The sequence below is a fragment of the Mus musculus genome, chromosome 3 (genome assembly GCF_000001635.26).
Source record: "Mus musculus strain C57BL/6J chromosome 3, GRCm38.p6 C57BL/6J".
NCBI classification, from domain to species: domain Eukaryota; kingdom Metazoa; phylum Chordata; class Mammalia; order Rodentia; family Muridae; genus Mus; species Mus musculus.
In genome coordinates this window covers 88,190,771-88,205,625 of record NC_000069.6, presented here as the reverse complement: position 1 = coordinate 88,205,625, position 14,855 = coordinate 88,190,771, and the positions used below count along the sequence as shown (strand labels likewise).

Genomic DNA, 14,855 nt, shown 5'->3' with positions numbered 1-14,855 from the left:
CAGAGCTTGCCTTTCCCCCAGTAACCAGGGGACAGGGAAAGAAGGGGAGGAGGACCCTGAACCCACCCCACCCTCAATTCCAGGGAAAGAAGAAGAGAAAAGGGGGAAATTTAAATCCCCCCTCATTAGCCAGAAAGGAAGCAAAAGGGGATAATTATAATTAAAAGCAGACAGCTGTGGATCCCGCCTTTTATGTTGCTCCAAGCCTCCGCCCCTTTTCTCCCATCACCCAGAAATCAGGCCCCCTGTGCATCCTGGCCCTCGTTCCTGCTGAAGTGGGACTCATGCTGTGGGGGACAGACTTAGGGACAGGCCATTCCACTTCCTTTTCCCGGATGGCACTTTCTGGAAAATCTTATTAGGCCCAGGAAATATTGCCTTCCTCTTCCTGACTCATATAGTAACCTGTACCTCAAAAGGTGTATCTATGGGAGGTGGAGGTTTTCAGATGGGAGAGAGTAACTAGTAGTGTGGGGAAATCTTTGCTTTTCTGGAAAGTAGCCATCATATCAACAACAGTATTGATACTAAGAAGGAACCCAGGATATTTTCTCATTCCTTCTTGCTTGGACTTGCCTTAAAGCATCAGAAGGGACTGCTGAGAGCCAGAAGAGAGCCTGCGATAACAAAGAGGACTATTGGGCTAGATAGAGCACAGGCACAGGAATACATATGGATGCCTGATCATTTTGGGGGTGGAGTTGCCAGGCCTATCTCTGCTATCATATGTATTTATAGAACTTGAGCTTAGGCCAGAACAGCAGGGTAATTGTAGCATCATTAGCATATATGCAAATCAGGCAACCTATATACACTGAATGGAGGCAAATTATTATTTATTCTCTTTCCTTTCTCCTTCCCTGGTATAAGCTCTGGTTCCTCTTGTAGCTGCACACCAGCAATTGTCTGACATTATAAGAGGGGCTGTAGCCTTGGGGGGGCTGAGGTAGGAAAGAGGGGGGAGGGAGGGGAACAGAAAATGATGAAAGCCAGCAAGGTTTTACTCATTTTATTCTGGAAGAGTAGGGGAAGAATCAGCGTGGGGACTGAATGAACAAAGAGGTGAGCAAAGACAGAGGCAAAGAGGTTCCCAGGGGGTGAGAAACTGAGCCCAGAGAGCCCAGAGTGGCACCTTCCCACTTCCACCACATGCAGAAGGAGCCTCTAAGTCCTAAGGGGAGAAGGCCAAGATCTGTGGATCTGGGCTGAGCTGAGGAATACACCTCCACACCCACCGCAGGCCCTTTTACTCCTAGTAAGTGGCCTCGATGCCCCAACAGCAGCTTCTGGTGGCTTCATTCACAGTGTCATACATTCACAGTCTCCAAGGCTGACCTTAGACTAGCCTTTCTTATCAGCACTGGGGAGAAGCGCTCTCTGCTCCAGTTGGAGCTTCAGCCCGGGCTCTCTCTTCTCAGCTCACAGTTCCTCAGTCTACATGGAGGTACCCAGTAACCCCCTCTTCACATTCTAGCCGGACTTCGGACTTCACACCTCCTGGAGTGAGGTACTGGGCAGCTCCAGGTTTTCTTGATCTCTCTGTGTTATTTCTAGGACTCACTGGGCTGGACCAGACTTGTCTTCCTCTGCCTCCTGGGCAGGATGCTGCTGTCCCTGGATGGCTGTAGCACATCCTAGGTGGCACCTTCCCACTTCCATCATGCTCAGAAGGAGCCTCTAACTCCTAAGGGGGTTTCTCTTCAATCCCAAAGCGCTTTACAATTTCTTTCCTATTATGTTTATTTTTCTATAGTGGGGGTTGCCACTTGCCTGCACGTGGTCAGAGAACAGCTTTGGGGACCAGACCATGTTCTTCCATCCAGTGACCCCAGGGACTGAACTCAGGTCTCCAGGCTTGAGCAGCAAGCACTTTACCCTCCAAGCCCTCTCTGGGGCCCCCCCAAAACTCTTTTCTTTTGACATCCCTAGAGATATCTCTGCCAATCCCCTCCTCCCTCTCCCTCTCCTTGTCCATCCGTCCATCTGGCATCTACAAAGCTCTTGCCAATGAAGTCACACTCTACAAAGGCAACGCTGGAGGGGGGGGGGTCACTGAAATTAGGGCAGGGTCTGAAATGTCCCTGAGAGAAATACATATGAATATTCAAAGAAGCAGGAGCCATATAAATAAATACACAACGAAAGGAAACAACCTCAGGGTTTTATTTCGATGTCTATGCAGAAAAAAAAAAAGACAAAAAAACAAACAACAACAAAAAATCCCCTACGTTTCATACAGGGTTTGTTACTCAAGACTCCACAGCTACCTTGAGCATCTTTATTGGCCTTCACTCCTGCATCCAGCCAGTTTCTTTGTGGCTATGTTTAGTGAGAGAGCTGAGGAGGCAGAAGCGGGAGGATGGCAGAACAGAGTCAGAAAGACAAACTTCCAGTGGAAGAGGGGGATGCTGCGAGGCACAGGAGCCCAGTGGAGGTCACAGCAGCTGCGGAGACTGTCAGCCAGCTCCCACAGGGCAGAGCTGGGATGGGGTCCTTTCTTCTGCGTTGTCCTTCCTTCTGTTCAGTCAGGGAACTGGAGAGCAGATTCGAAATGTCACCAAGCATGTTCTGTACTTTACTAATCTGGAGTCACTATTCAAGTGACTTACCCAAGGACGCCTTTCCCACACAGGCACCACACGGGAGGGACAGCTACCTTATATGCGATATCTTTCTCTGTGTATACTTTCCTATCTCTGTAGCTCTCCCATGTGATGATTAAACCACAACCCCCCTGGAGCTGTGTATGCAAGGAAATGTCCTGTGCCCTCATCTTCTCCCCCACTGCTCCTCTGAACACTGAGATTGGACATCACACTACTGGCCTTCTGCAGGATCTTTGTGTACCTGTGTACCTGGGACCAGTTTGTATACATTTTTTTAGTCTGTATACATTAGCCAGGCATGTCTAGCTACCACTCTCTCTCACATTTGGAACCTGAGCCCTAGAGGTACAGCCCTTCACCCCCAAAGTCTCTCTCTAACCCGCCCAAATGCCTTCAGTTGGTGGCTTGTATTATCTCTACAAGAACCAATGATAAACTGTCATAACCACGAATCTTCCAAGGCACCAGTCTCTTCCAGGCTGGAGGCAAAGCTAGTATGTCAGCTTGTTATGGCTACTCAGAAGCAGGAGAGGGGTGTCCTGTTCTTTATCTCTCTGTCTATGTGTCAGGATCGATACATCTGTACATATTATTTCTAGAACTGTATGCATCTCTTGTATTCACATAAAAAGATCTCCATGTGAGAACTCATGTGGTCAGACACTAGCTCCGTGTTTGATACAGGCAGGATAGAGTTCCTCTTGGCAGGCAAATGGAATGGCTGTTGGGTTGACTGTCTTTCTTGGTGCAGATTTTTTTAGGTATAATATTCACTTCTGAGACTTGGGGACTCTTCTACTCCAACCTCAGTCCCAGTTTTGGCAGAGGAAATTAATCTGAGTGGGTAGATGTAGGTGCTCTGTCCCTTTCCCTACCAAGTTCTGCTCCCAGTGTCACCCTGACCACTAAGTTACCGCTGAACTGGAAACGTGCCCCCTTCCTGGGTGTGAGCAAATAGGTTTATCTGTCCCCAGCTCACTTATATTCTCAGTGCACAGCCTGTGTATGCTGATGGATATATGCATCGTGAGTGAGTGTACAGCCAGGTTCTGTGTGTGCAGTTTGGGGCACATTCTGATCAGAGATGTGTATGTGTCACGCATGGAAAGTTGGCTTTGAGTTGGCTATAGAGCTCCCATGTAACTAAGGCAAGGGCTTGTGGACCTAAAGACACCCCTACCTCCACACTGAGGACCCCTCAGTCTCTGTTCTGAGATAGGCCAGAGCAGGCAGGACTAGCCTTCAGGCCCCTCTGTGTGCCCCCCTCCTGACTCTCTTGTCCCCAACCCCAGATGTGGTTCAGTCTTCCAAGTTCATTAAAGTCCACGTAAAGGAACAGTGCATGCTGTGGACGGGCCACAGGTGCTCTGCGTGGAAGAGTGAAGTGTGGGAGCACCGAGCTCGAGTGTCTGTGGCCGTGAGAGGTGGTCCATCGCTGACCTGCTCTTTCCTGCTACTCCCAGAGGATGCTGCAGTATGTGGTACCTAGGTCTCCGAAAGAGTCCTGACCCTGAAGTGGGGAGGAGAGAAAAATCTAAGAGCCCTGGCGAGGGAGCAAGGGGATGAAAGAGATGAGACAGAGATTTGGGGGAGACACCCGGAAACAGACTGAAAAAAAAAATCCAAAACAAACAAACAAAAACAAAACCCAGAACATCTACCTGGAAAGAAATAAAACATTAAAACAAGAGACAGTAATGCTAAATGAAGCAAGAAGAAAGACTATCAAAGACGTTAGAACTCCACGCAGGAAGCCCGGCAGGGAGGGGTAGAGAGGACAGGCGACACACCTGCGAGCCTCTTGGGGCTCGGCGGGAGCCGGATGAGCCTGGCTCTCTCGCTCGCTCGCTCGCTCTACCCCAGACCTCGCTCAGACGAAGAGCGCCAATCGCCGCCCCAGTCCACCGCGCTGCGGGGCGCAGGGAAGGCCGGCCGAAGGCTTGAACCCTCGGCCGGCTGCGTGGAGTCCCGCGATGTCCCGGCGATGACAGGGTGGCTTGGCCCCAGGAAAAAGACGCGGGGCCGGGAGCGCCGCCACTCCCGCGCTTTCGTCTCCAGCGGCCCGGTTCTCCCGGACGCTGCGCCCCCCGCGGCGGGTCCGTCTGCACCCCAAGACTAGGGCTGGGCGAGCGGATCCCGGGACTGGCTCTGCGAGCTTGCCCGGGGTCCGAAATCGCCGACAGCGTCCCGGGCCCGGCAGGTCGATCTCCGGCCGCGCGGAGAGATCTGGCCCGCAGGCGAGCAACCAGGACTGTAGTGTTGGGTCATTTCATTTTCCTCGAACCCCGAGCAACTCTTCGGGCCCTCAGGGTCTTTGCTGCGCCCGCGGCGGGCTCGTGGCCACTCTCCCAGGGTCTGGGCAGAGGTTCCCGCAGCCCTGCCCGGAAGAAAGCAATGAATAAATGCGGCTCGCGGGCTAGTTCACGGAAGACCAAGCCTAAGCTGATGGGTCAGTGGACCTGTTCCCAGAAAGTTCTGGACCTCGTCAAAACGGCGGATGTTAGCGCGGGTGGGTGTGGGTCACCCCTTGCTGCTGCTGGGAGCTCAGGGGGACCCAAGGGCGCCGGGCAGGTGACTGGGTGGGAAAGGCACGGACTGGCGCGCTGGGTGGCTCAGACCCTTTCCTAAGGGGACAAAACGGAGGGAGAAAGCGGCTTCCAGGGATGGTGGCAGAAGACTCCAGAGCCTGCTGGCTGAGCTCTTTTCACTCGCTCAGGAATGTAGTGTGGCTTTTCCGTTCGGTATAGCTGGCGTGTGTAGGGTTGGGTGAATTGACTGTCCCTTCCTTGCCACCCCTCCTCCCGATCTGTACCCCGCTTCTGAATTGGTCAACTTCTCCCAGAGAAATAGATACACGGCATTCTCTCTCTCTCTCTCTCTCTCTCTCTCCCTCTCTCTCTCTCTCTAAATGATATGAAACAAAACAATTCACAGTACACTGAAATAGCCTGACATAAAAAGATATCTCTGCCTGAGCTATCTCTTAGAATTGACACTCTCTAAAAAAAAAAAAAAAAAAAAAAATGAGAGGGTATTTTTGTTTGTCTTTCTTCAGAGCTGTGCTGGGGCAGACTTGCTAGGCAAGCACTCTGCATGTGAGCCACAGGCCCAACCCAGCCTGATGTACCTTCTACTTGAAATTGAGTTACTTTTTATGTTCACTACCAGCAGCAGCAAGAATACTATGTTGACAGTTTTGCTTGTTGCTTTGGCTAGCCTTGAACTCACAGCAATCCTCCTGGCTCAATAATTTGTATTTCTTAATAATTTGTAGTTTCTTTCCTCCTCCTCCTCCTCCTTCTCCCCCCCCCTCTCTCTCTCTGGTGTGTGTGTTTCGGGGGACTTCGGGTATTGACCCTATGCACATGGTAAGCAAGCACTGTACCACTGAACTATATTCCTAGCCTCCACCTTCCTTAGTTGTGAATTTATTTTCAGAGAACTGGGAAGATGCTACATATTTTGATTGTGCTTTTTTTTTTTTTGATAATGTCCATATAGCCCAGGCATGCCTCAAATTCCTTATATAGTCATGATGGTTAACCTTCAACTTTTCATCCTCCTGCCTCTACCTTCCGAATGCTGGAATTACAGGAACAGGGCATTGTGTTTAGCTCTATGCTTTTATTTTTAATAGTCAAAATAAAATATATAAGTGTAATTAAATTCATTCAGATCCCTGTCCAGGAACAGATGAAACAATAAACTGGGACGTGTAGAGCAGATGTGGTGGTGTATGCTTGCACTGGAGAGGCAGGCACAGGAAGGTAGTTAACAAATTTGAGGACAGCCTGCTTTAAATAGCACATTCTAGGCTTAAAGGACATAGGGAGACCTTGTCTTAAATAAACAAAATAAATAAAAGTTTGGAAAATAACTTAAATGCTGAAATAAATAAACAAGATGTTGTTCAGTAAATTCAGAAAATCTAGACTTGTTTATCAATATGAATAGATATTACGGCATAGTGTTGGATGAAAGGGTTAAAACTGGACGCGCTTAAGTAACACCATTGCACTGGTATGGGTTATGACACATGGGCATATGGAGTGGGGGCGAGGCAGAAGAGGACGGCAGGGCGGTTGCTGAGCTTGTCTTCAAGTTCTCAGTAGCCTGGATGACTTCAGGTAAGTCACCCAGCCGACTCCAGGCCTTCCAGTGCCCCCTCACTCAGTAAGTGCCTGGTCCCAATGAAATTCTATAATCCAGCTTTCTCTGTAGACTGCAAGAAGTCAACTGAAATGGGGCCCACAGACAGCTTGTGTGGGTTAGCCTTCCTCAGGACCCACAGTTCCACCACGCTTAGGTCTGTTTAGAGAGGAGCCCTTCCAGGCTGGAGCCCCGCCCTTCTCCTCCTGCTCCCCGGTCCCAGGCCCCAGGAGCCAATGCTCTCCACCCCCCCCCCACCCCCCAGGACTGCTGGATAGTCCTTAAGTGTGAGGCAGGAGGACATGGGCTTGGGCTACAAAATGCTCTGGAGGACGTGGACTTTGAATTCAAAGAATTTTCTTTTCGTCTAAGGCAAGAGATGCAGCGGCATTCTCTTCCCTTCCACCCCCACCCCCAGACCCTGGGCTGCTAGAGATGACTGGATGGAGGACCAGAAGAAAAGTGAGGCTAAAGGGCCGGGAAGAGTCTAAAGAAGCCCCCTCCCAAGATCTCCAGTGCAGGATTCCGCCGCTCCCAGAGGGGTCCATTCTAACAAGGTGCCTCTCGGCCTGCCCCTCCCTCCCCAGGAGCTGAAGCCGCCAAAGGTTCTGGAATATAATGGATCATTTTCCAATTTACCAGGGTCTTAGAGATTACGCCGCTAATCCCATCAAAGACCATCTGCTTACATTGTCCCTCCTGAGCCAAAATAAATAGACCCTTTACTCCCTCCACTTCAGCTCCTCTGGGGTATTTGTACCAAGAGAATAGAAAAGGCCCACCCCACCCTCCCCACCCCCCATCTGAGCCCTGGACAGAAAGGCAGAAAACAAACTTAGCTTGTCTGAGGTGTGAAAGGTCACTTAGGCTCCTGACCTGCCTTCTTCCCAGAGAGCCTTCCCTGATGGGAATGGAGAGAGGGGCGGGCCAGGGCTCTCGGGGTCTCTCAGGGTCAGCCCCCTGTGGAGGTATGGGGCAGGCTATTCAGTACCTCACTGTCCTGCTGTCTTTGCCTTGAGGCCTAGACCAGGCCCAACTCTGGTCTCCTTTTAGTCATTTTACATTTTTCCCACCTGAGACTACTGGGACATAATTACTGAAATCTGGCTTTCATCAGTCCCTTAGTAGAATTATGGGGAGCGGGATATGAAAATCCACTAAACACGAACTTTGTTCTTATCTCTGAGCATTTATTCTGTGGTTCTTCTCTGCTTGATTCCTCACTGCTTAGTACTCTTTCTAGAAGGATTTGGTAAACCAGAGGGAAGGTTAGGGACAATTTTTCAGTCAGTCTCCTGGGGAGTGGACTACTGGACTTAGGAGGATAGATGTGCAAGCTGGGCTTGGGAAATGAGATCCTAACAGTGTATACAGACAGGCAGTGAGTGGGGCAGGAATAGGAGTAAGGCAGGTGTGCCAGCTAGAGGCATCAGAGAGGAGGGAGCCTCGACTGAGAAAATGCCTGCATAAGATCTGGCTGTGGGCAGACCTGGAGGGGTTTTCTTAATTAGTGATTAACTGGGGAGGGCCAGCCTGGGGGGGGGGGTTTGCCACCAGGGACTGGTGGCTCTGGGTTCTGTAAGGAAGCAGGGTGAGCCTGAGGGGCAGGTCAGTCGGTCCTCCATGGCTCTGCATCAGCTCCAGCCTCCAGCTTCCTGCCCTGTGTGAGTTCCTGCCCTGACTTCTTTCGCTGATAGACTACGATGTGGAAGTATACACCAAATAAACCTTTCTCCCCAGCTTGCTTTTGTCATGGTGTTGCAGCACGGCAGTAGAAACCCTAAGGCAGTAGGTAAAGTGCTTGTCAGAAACCTAAGGAACTGAATGTGGGTCCCAGCAGGATGGAAAAGCTAACAAAACTAGTGGCACACATCTGTCGTCCAAGCACTGGGCTGCTGAGGCAGGAGGATGCTGGGATTTGTGACCAGCCAGTTGAGCTCAAACGGGTAGGCAGGTGGGCTCTAGGTTCACAGAGAAACCTTTCAAACACAAAAAGAGGAAAGCAAAAGAGGAAGACACTTCCATCAACCTCTGGCCTCCATGTGCATACACACATATTCACACACTTGCACCACCATGCACACACATACATTCACATCACCATGCACATACATTCACACACTTGAATCACCATGCACACCCCCCACACACACACACACCCACACACACACACTCATACCACCATGCATACATAGTCACAGTCACATCACCATGCACACAGACTTACACATTTTCACCACCAGGCACACACAGTCACACACTCACATTACCATGCACACACACTCACATACCTGCACCACCATGCACACACACTCACAAACTGACAGAGAGATTAAAAAATAATAATAAAAAGATAGTGATTGCCGGGCAGTGCTGTTGCACGCCTTTAATCCCAGCACTTGGGAGGCAGAGGCAGGTGAATTTCTGAGTTCAAGGCCAGCCTGGTCTACAGAGTGAGTTCCAGGACAGCCAGAGCTTCACAGAGAAACCCTGTCTTGAAAAAACCAAAACCAAAAACAAGAACAAGAACAAACAAACAAACAAAAAACAAAACACACACACAAAAACAAAACAAAACAAAAAAACCCCAAACCTAAACAAACCAAAAAAAGATAGTGATTGCTGTGGGAAAGAAACATAAAACAGGACATGATAGAGGAAGTGGGTCTTACAGAGAAGGTGGCTCAGATGTGGAGGAGGGTAGAGTTCTAAGTCAAGCCAGTGGAGCGTGGGCCACATTCCAAGAGCACCGACCACATCCCAGGAGCACCAGCCACATCCCAGGAGCACCAGCCACATCCCAGGAGCACCAGCCACATCCCAGGAGCACCAGCCACATCCCAGGAGCACCAGCCACATCCCAGGAGCAGCCCTCTCCACATTACTCCTCAACCCAGAGTGTTCCCTTCTTGGTTAATCCTTCAGCCATTATTGCTAGATGCTCTCTTCCCTGTTCAAGGACTTGAAGGGGGACAGTCTGCAGAAGCCAGTCTTCCCAGCTCTGCCAAACAACTGCTGATTTGGAGTGACACTCATGAATGAATGACTGATCCCCACAAGGGGACCATGCTTCTTTTTATAAAAACAGCCAAGGTGCAGGACAGAGAAAGCAAAATGGCTCTTCTCCTTCCAGCAGGGAATTTGGTCACAGTAACCTTTGCCTTCTGACTCCCATTTCCTTTTAAAGCAGAGATCAAACCTGCCCCTTTCCCCCAGGGCTGCTGCGTCATTGCCTGAGACCTGGTGTGCTGCAGAGATGAGGCAGACAATGAGCCCAGGCAGATGTTAGGAGGCATCCATCCACTTAAGAGACTTAATAAAAAAACTGGAGACTTTGCCTTCAGAGACAAAAGATGGACTCCTAGTTCCTAAGTTGATTTATTTGACAAATGGTTGTTGGGTACTTCCATGTATAAGGCAATAAGGGACAAAAAGTGGGTTGGGGACATGTCGTAACTAAAGAGTGAGAACTCTTTACATCAATTACTGCTCAGAAAACACAGGGAGGCTGGGCAGTGGTGGCGCACGCCTTTAATCCCAGCACTTGGGAGATAGAGGTAGGCAGATTTCTGAGTTCAAGGCCAGACTTGTCTACAGAATGAGTTCCAGGACAGCCAGGGCTTCACAGAGAAACCCTGTCTTGAAAAACAAAACAAAAGGGAAAGGGAAAGGGAAAGGGAAAGGGAAAGGGAAAGGGAAAGGGAAAGGGAAAGGGAAAGGGAAAGGGAAAGGGAAAGGGAAAGAAGGGAAGGGAAAGGGAAAGAAGGGAAGGGAAAGGGAAAGGAAGGGAAGGGAAGGGAAGGGAAGGGAAGGGAAGGGAAGGGAAGGGAAGGAAAGGAAAGGAAAGGAAAGGAAAGGAAAGGAAAGGAAAGGAAAGGAAAGGAAAGGAAAGGAAAGATAGGGAGAAGGTGTCTGTGGGGAAATTCCAGCCTGTCTGTAATCCTAGCACATGGGAGGCTATGAAATACAGACAACAGTTGGAGCAAGGTGGAACCAGGATGGCTTTGTCACAGATGTATGAGCTGTGTTGTCTCTGGGTGTGACAGAACACATAAGGCATGAGGGACAGCAGGCAGTATGAAAGACCGTTTAATGATGTGTGTCCCAATATCTCAGATATCTATGTACCCGTTAGCCTATTATGAGCCACCCTTGTCATGTGAGTGCTTAATGATGCTGCTGAGGTGATCCTTGGCTTGGTAAATGACCTTATCTAGACCAGGTGACAAGTGCTGCTGAGACCAGCTCCATCTACAGCAGGAGGCTGACTGCTGAGACTGCCCAGGAGGACAACCAAACAAGTGGGGCCCTTGCTATATTTAAGAGGCATGGGGCAGTAGGTAGCAGGCTGCTTCACCTCAGCTGATGCAGATCCATCATTGGCTTCATAGACTAGGATTTGTGGTGAATGCTAAATGAGATGACGTGACCTTGCCAAGTGCCTCACATATGGGAGGAATACTTTAGATTACTCTTGAAAAAAAAAAAAGGATGTCTTCTGACGTGAGGAATTGTGGGGAAGAAATGAATCAGAGATCTAGTGTCTGTCTTTAGTTGTTATATGGCTGCCCAGACAGAAGAGGGTTGGATTTATCTAATGGTATGGGAGACTCTATGACTAGAAATGGGAAGGAGGTAGGGTAGGGTAGGGTAGGGTAGGGTAGGGTAGGGTAGGGTAGGGTATGCAGAATAGCATGCAAGCATGGTGCACTTCTGGGATCCCAGCCCCAGAGGGTGGAGTCTATGGGAATGTCAGTTCAACATCACCCTCTGTGCTGGTTAGAAAATTTTCTGTCATCTTGACATAGATCATGTTATCTGGGAAGAGGGAACCTCAATAGAGGAAAGACCTCCATTAGATTGGCCTGAAGGTAGGTCTGTGTAGCATCATCTTGATTGATGACTGATATGGGAGGGCCTAGCCCAGTGTGGGCTGTACCACCCCAGGGAGGTGGTTCTGGGATATATATGAAGGCAAACTGAGAGAGCCACAGGGAGCAAGCCAGTAAGAGCATTTCGCTATGGTTCCTGCTTCAGTTCCTGCTTCCAGATTCCTGTTTTGAGTTCCTGTCCTGATTTCTTTCAGTGACAGATTGTGATGGGGATGGTATAAGCCAAATAAACTCTTTCTTCCCCCAAGTCTCTTTCAGCCATGGTGTTTAACAAACAATAGAAAACAGGCTAGGATATTGTGGTGGTCTGAATAAGATTGCCCCCCCCCATAGGTTCATAGAGGTGTGGCCTTATTGGAGGAGATGTGGCTTTGTTGGAGGAAGTGTGCCACTGGGGGTTGGCTTCAAGGTTTCAAAAGCTCATGCCGGGCCCAGTCTTAATCTCTCTGTGTTTGTGTAAATCAGGATATAGTTCTCAGCTACTTCTCCAACACTATGCCTGCCTGCCACCATGCTCCCCGCTATCATAAGAATGCATCTCAGAGATGGGAAGCAAGCTCCCAATCGAATGCTTCCTTTTGTAAGAATTGCCTTGGTCATGGTCTCCTCACAGCAACAGATCAGGGGCTAAGATAGACATCCTCAAAGGCCAGCCTATCTATCTCAAAACACAACAAACAAACAAAAACCACAGAAGCCACCATAAATGGCCAACTAATGTCTGAAGAAGGAATTTCCAATGATGTCTAGTTCTTTAGCTGTAGCATGCCGGCAGGTACCATGCTCCTTCGTTCACTCCTCTATCAAGTGGTTAATTCAGGGTCAAGCACATAGTAGGGGTCTTAGAAAAGTCTGTAGAATGGCTGGCTGGCTGGGGCAGGAAAGATGAGTCCACCATAGTGTCCCAAAGCCCACAGACACTGAAGCCAAAGAGTGGTGTTGTGTTGTGACTCAGAAGGCACAGGTGGCTGGATCAGTCCCCTGCTGCTGTCTATAGCCAAGTGTGGCTTTTCAGACTTCCCTGGCCATGACAGACTTACTCAGTGGCATCTGGCTTCTCTTCTATAGCAAAGCCCACTGTATGATGGCAAGGTAAAACGAAGTTCCCTGGAGAACATGGCTAGAGAAGCTGTGGCCTATCTATATGAAGAAATTAGAAGAGGGGCTCTAAGGTGCCTGCCCTGAGGCAGAGTTGGCAAGGAAACACTTCCTCAGGGAGACACTGTCGGATTTTTTTAAACTTCTGCTGCTCATTCTGCCCCATCAGCGTAATTTAGGGATTCTATCTAAATGACTTCTAATTCCTATTTCTCATGCAAGGTCTGAGTTCCCCACTTGAGAGCTCAAGAACGTTAATTTCAAAGGTTCTGCGGTATTTGGTTCCGCTAGGTTTTTCTCCCCACTGGCAGCCATGGTGTCGAACCACTGGAGTGGAGTGGAAGACCCACTGTGGGAAGGGAATCTGGGCTCAATCAAAGTTTCAGGGAACATAAATGAGGCATGCCTTAGGGCATCTCTGGACCAGCCTGGTAGAAGCCTTGGTTTCCTCTTCTGTTGCTTTGTGCTGCCACCTAGTGTACAAAAACTGAAATAGCGTCCCCTAGGGAGGGTCCACATCCCAATATTCCACACATTCATTCACTCACATGCTCGGTCAGAAGTAACTTAAATAATTCTTGAGAGAGATCTCACGTAGCTGAGGCTGTCCTAGAGCTTACCATGTAGTTAACGATGATCTTGAACTCCAAACTCTCTGCCTCCACCTGCTAAGTATTGGGATTGCAGGCATAGGCCATCACTCCCAACGTCATCCATTATCTTATTTACCAACTTACTCAACCTTTCAGAAAAAAAATACTGAGCTTTCCCTCTGGTCATGTGAGGCATTCCATGACTCCAGATATTTCTGTCACTGCCTGCTGCTGTCTTCCCATTCTTGAGAGCACTGTGGAAAGAGCATCTAGCCTTAGAGTGTCCCGATCCCTTGTGTTATGTATGCTCCATGCTCATTTCCTCTTGTTTACAGAAGCTGAGACAAGGCCTGAGATCCCTTCCAGCCCCAGGCACAGGCATGAGTGTCCACTAACCAGACACAGGTAGGAGGGAGGGCTCAGGGTGAGACCTCATGAGCACTTCTGGGTACTCACTTTATGAGTTCACGAAGTGGTTTTGTTTGATTGGTATCTGCCTATCCATTTATTTACAGTTTGTCTGCTTGAGACAGGGTCTCACTCTGTAATCCAGACTGGCCTGGATCCAGTGATGTATCTCACTGGCCATAAGCTCCTGCCAATGCTGCCGTAGTTTCCTAAGTGCTACATCAGAGGTGTGCAGCTTAACTAAGCCTTACGTGAAAGGAGCACACCCTTCCTAGGGAAAGCAGGGGAGTCGGCACCCCTCGTTCAGTGGGCTCTGCAAGCTGATGGGGCAGTACTGGGGAAGCAGATGGAGGGCAGAAAGATGCTGATGCTGTCATACCAAGATAGAGCATCACAAGCTGTTCTCTCCAGAGAGACAACAGGTGTCCAGAAGACCGAGGCTGGCTTTTTGTCATGGGGCAGTTGAACTGTGGGACATATGCTCCTCCTGGTGGCCAAGACTACAGAAGTGTCCTCTGGTAAGATGGGTGTGTGGGGATGTGTGAGCCCAGTGAGGTAGAGACTGGGAAACACCAACACGGGCTTCAGGAAAGCAGACAGGCTGGACTGAGGGGGAAGTAAATAAAACCCACTTCCTGTTTCTGCACTTCTAAGAACTTACAAACTCCTTGGCTAACCGACCATTTTTCTAACAGCTTTATCTGTTTCATATTTAATACTTTCTACTCTATGAAGTCCTTGCAGACTCCACGAGGCCAAGCATGCTATAGAGTCCTACAGGAAGCCACGGGGAGCTAGGGGTTTTATCCAAGGACTCGTAACATGGATGACTGGGTTAACCAAGCACTGGGGGGCTGAAGTGATGGCTCAGTGCTTGAGAACATTGGCTGTTCTTCCAGCGCCCACGCAGCAACTCCAGTTCCAGGGGAATCTGACACCCTTTTCAGGTCCCCAAAAGTACCAAGCACACAAGTGGTGCCCAGACATATGTGTGGGTAAAACAAGCATAAAATTTTAACACATAAATTAGTAGTCAAATTTAGTAAATATTACTTAGTAAAATTAAAATTTTAAAGCATGGGCAAGAGGGCTGGAGAGATAGCTCAGTG

At 49.3% G+C, this 14,855-nt stretch overlaps 1 long non-coding RNA gene across 1 annotated transcript; it reads right to left on the bottom strand.

Annotated features, from left to right (window-relative positions):
* Positions 1-2,141: 2,141 nt before the first annotated feature.
* Positions 2,142-7,352, bottom strand: AW047730. The gene is made up of 2 exons (XR_001783872.2): positions 4,397-7,352; positions 2,142-2,533 (listed from the first exon to the last, which is right to left on the bottom strand). It is a non-coding gene; the product is annotated as an expressed sequence AW047730 (long non-coding RNA).
* Between the last annotated feature and the right edge of the window lie 7,503 nt (positions 7,353-14,855).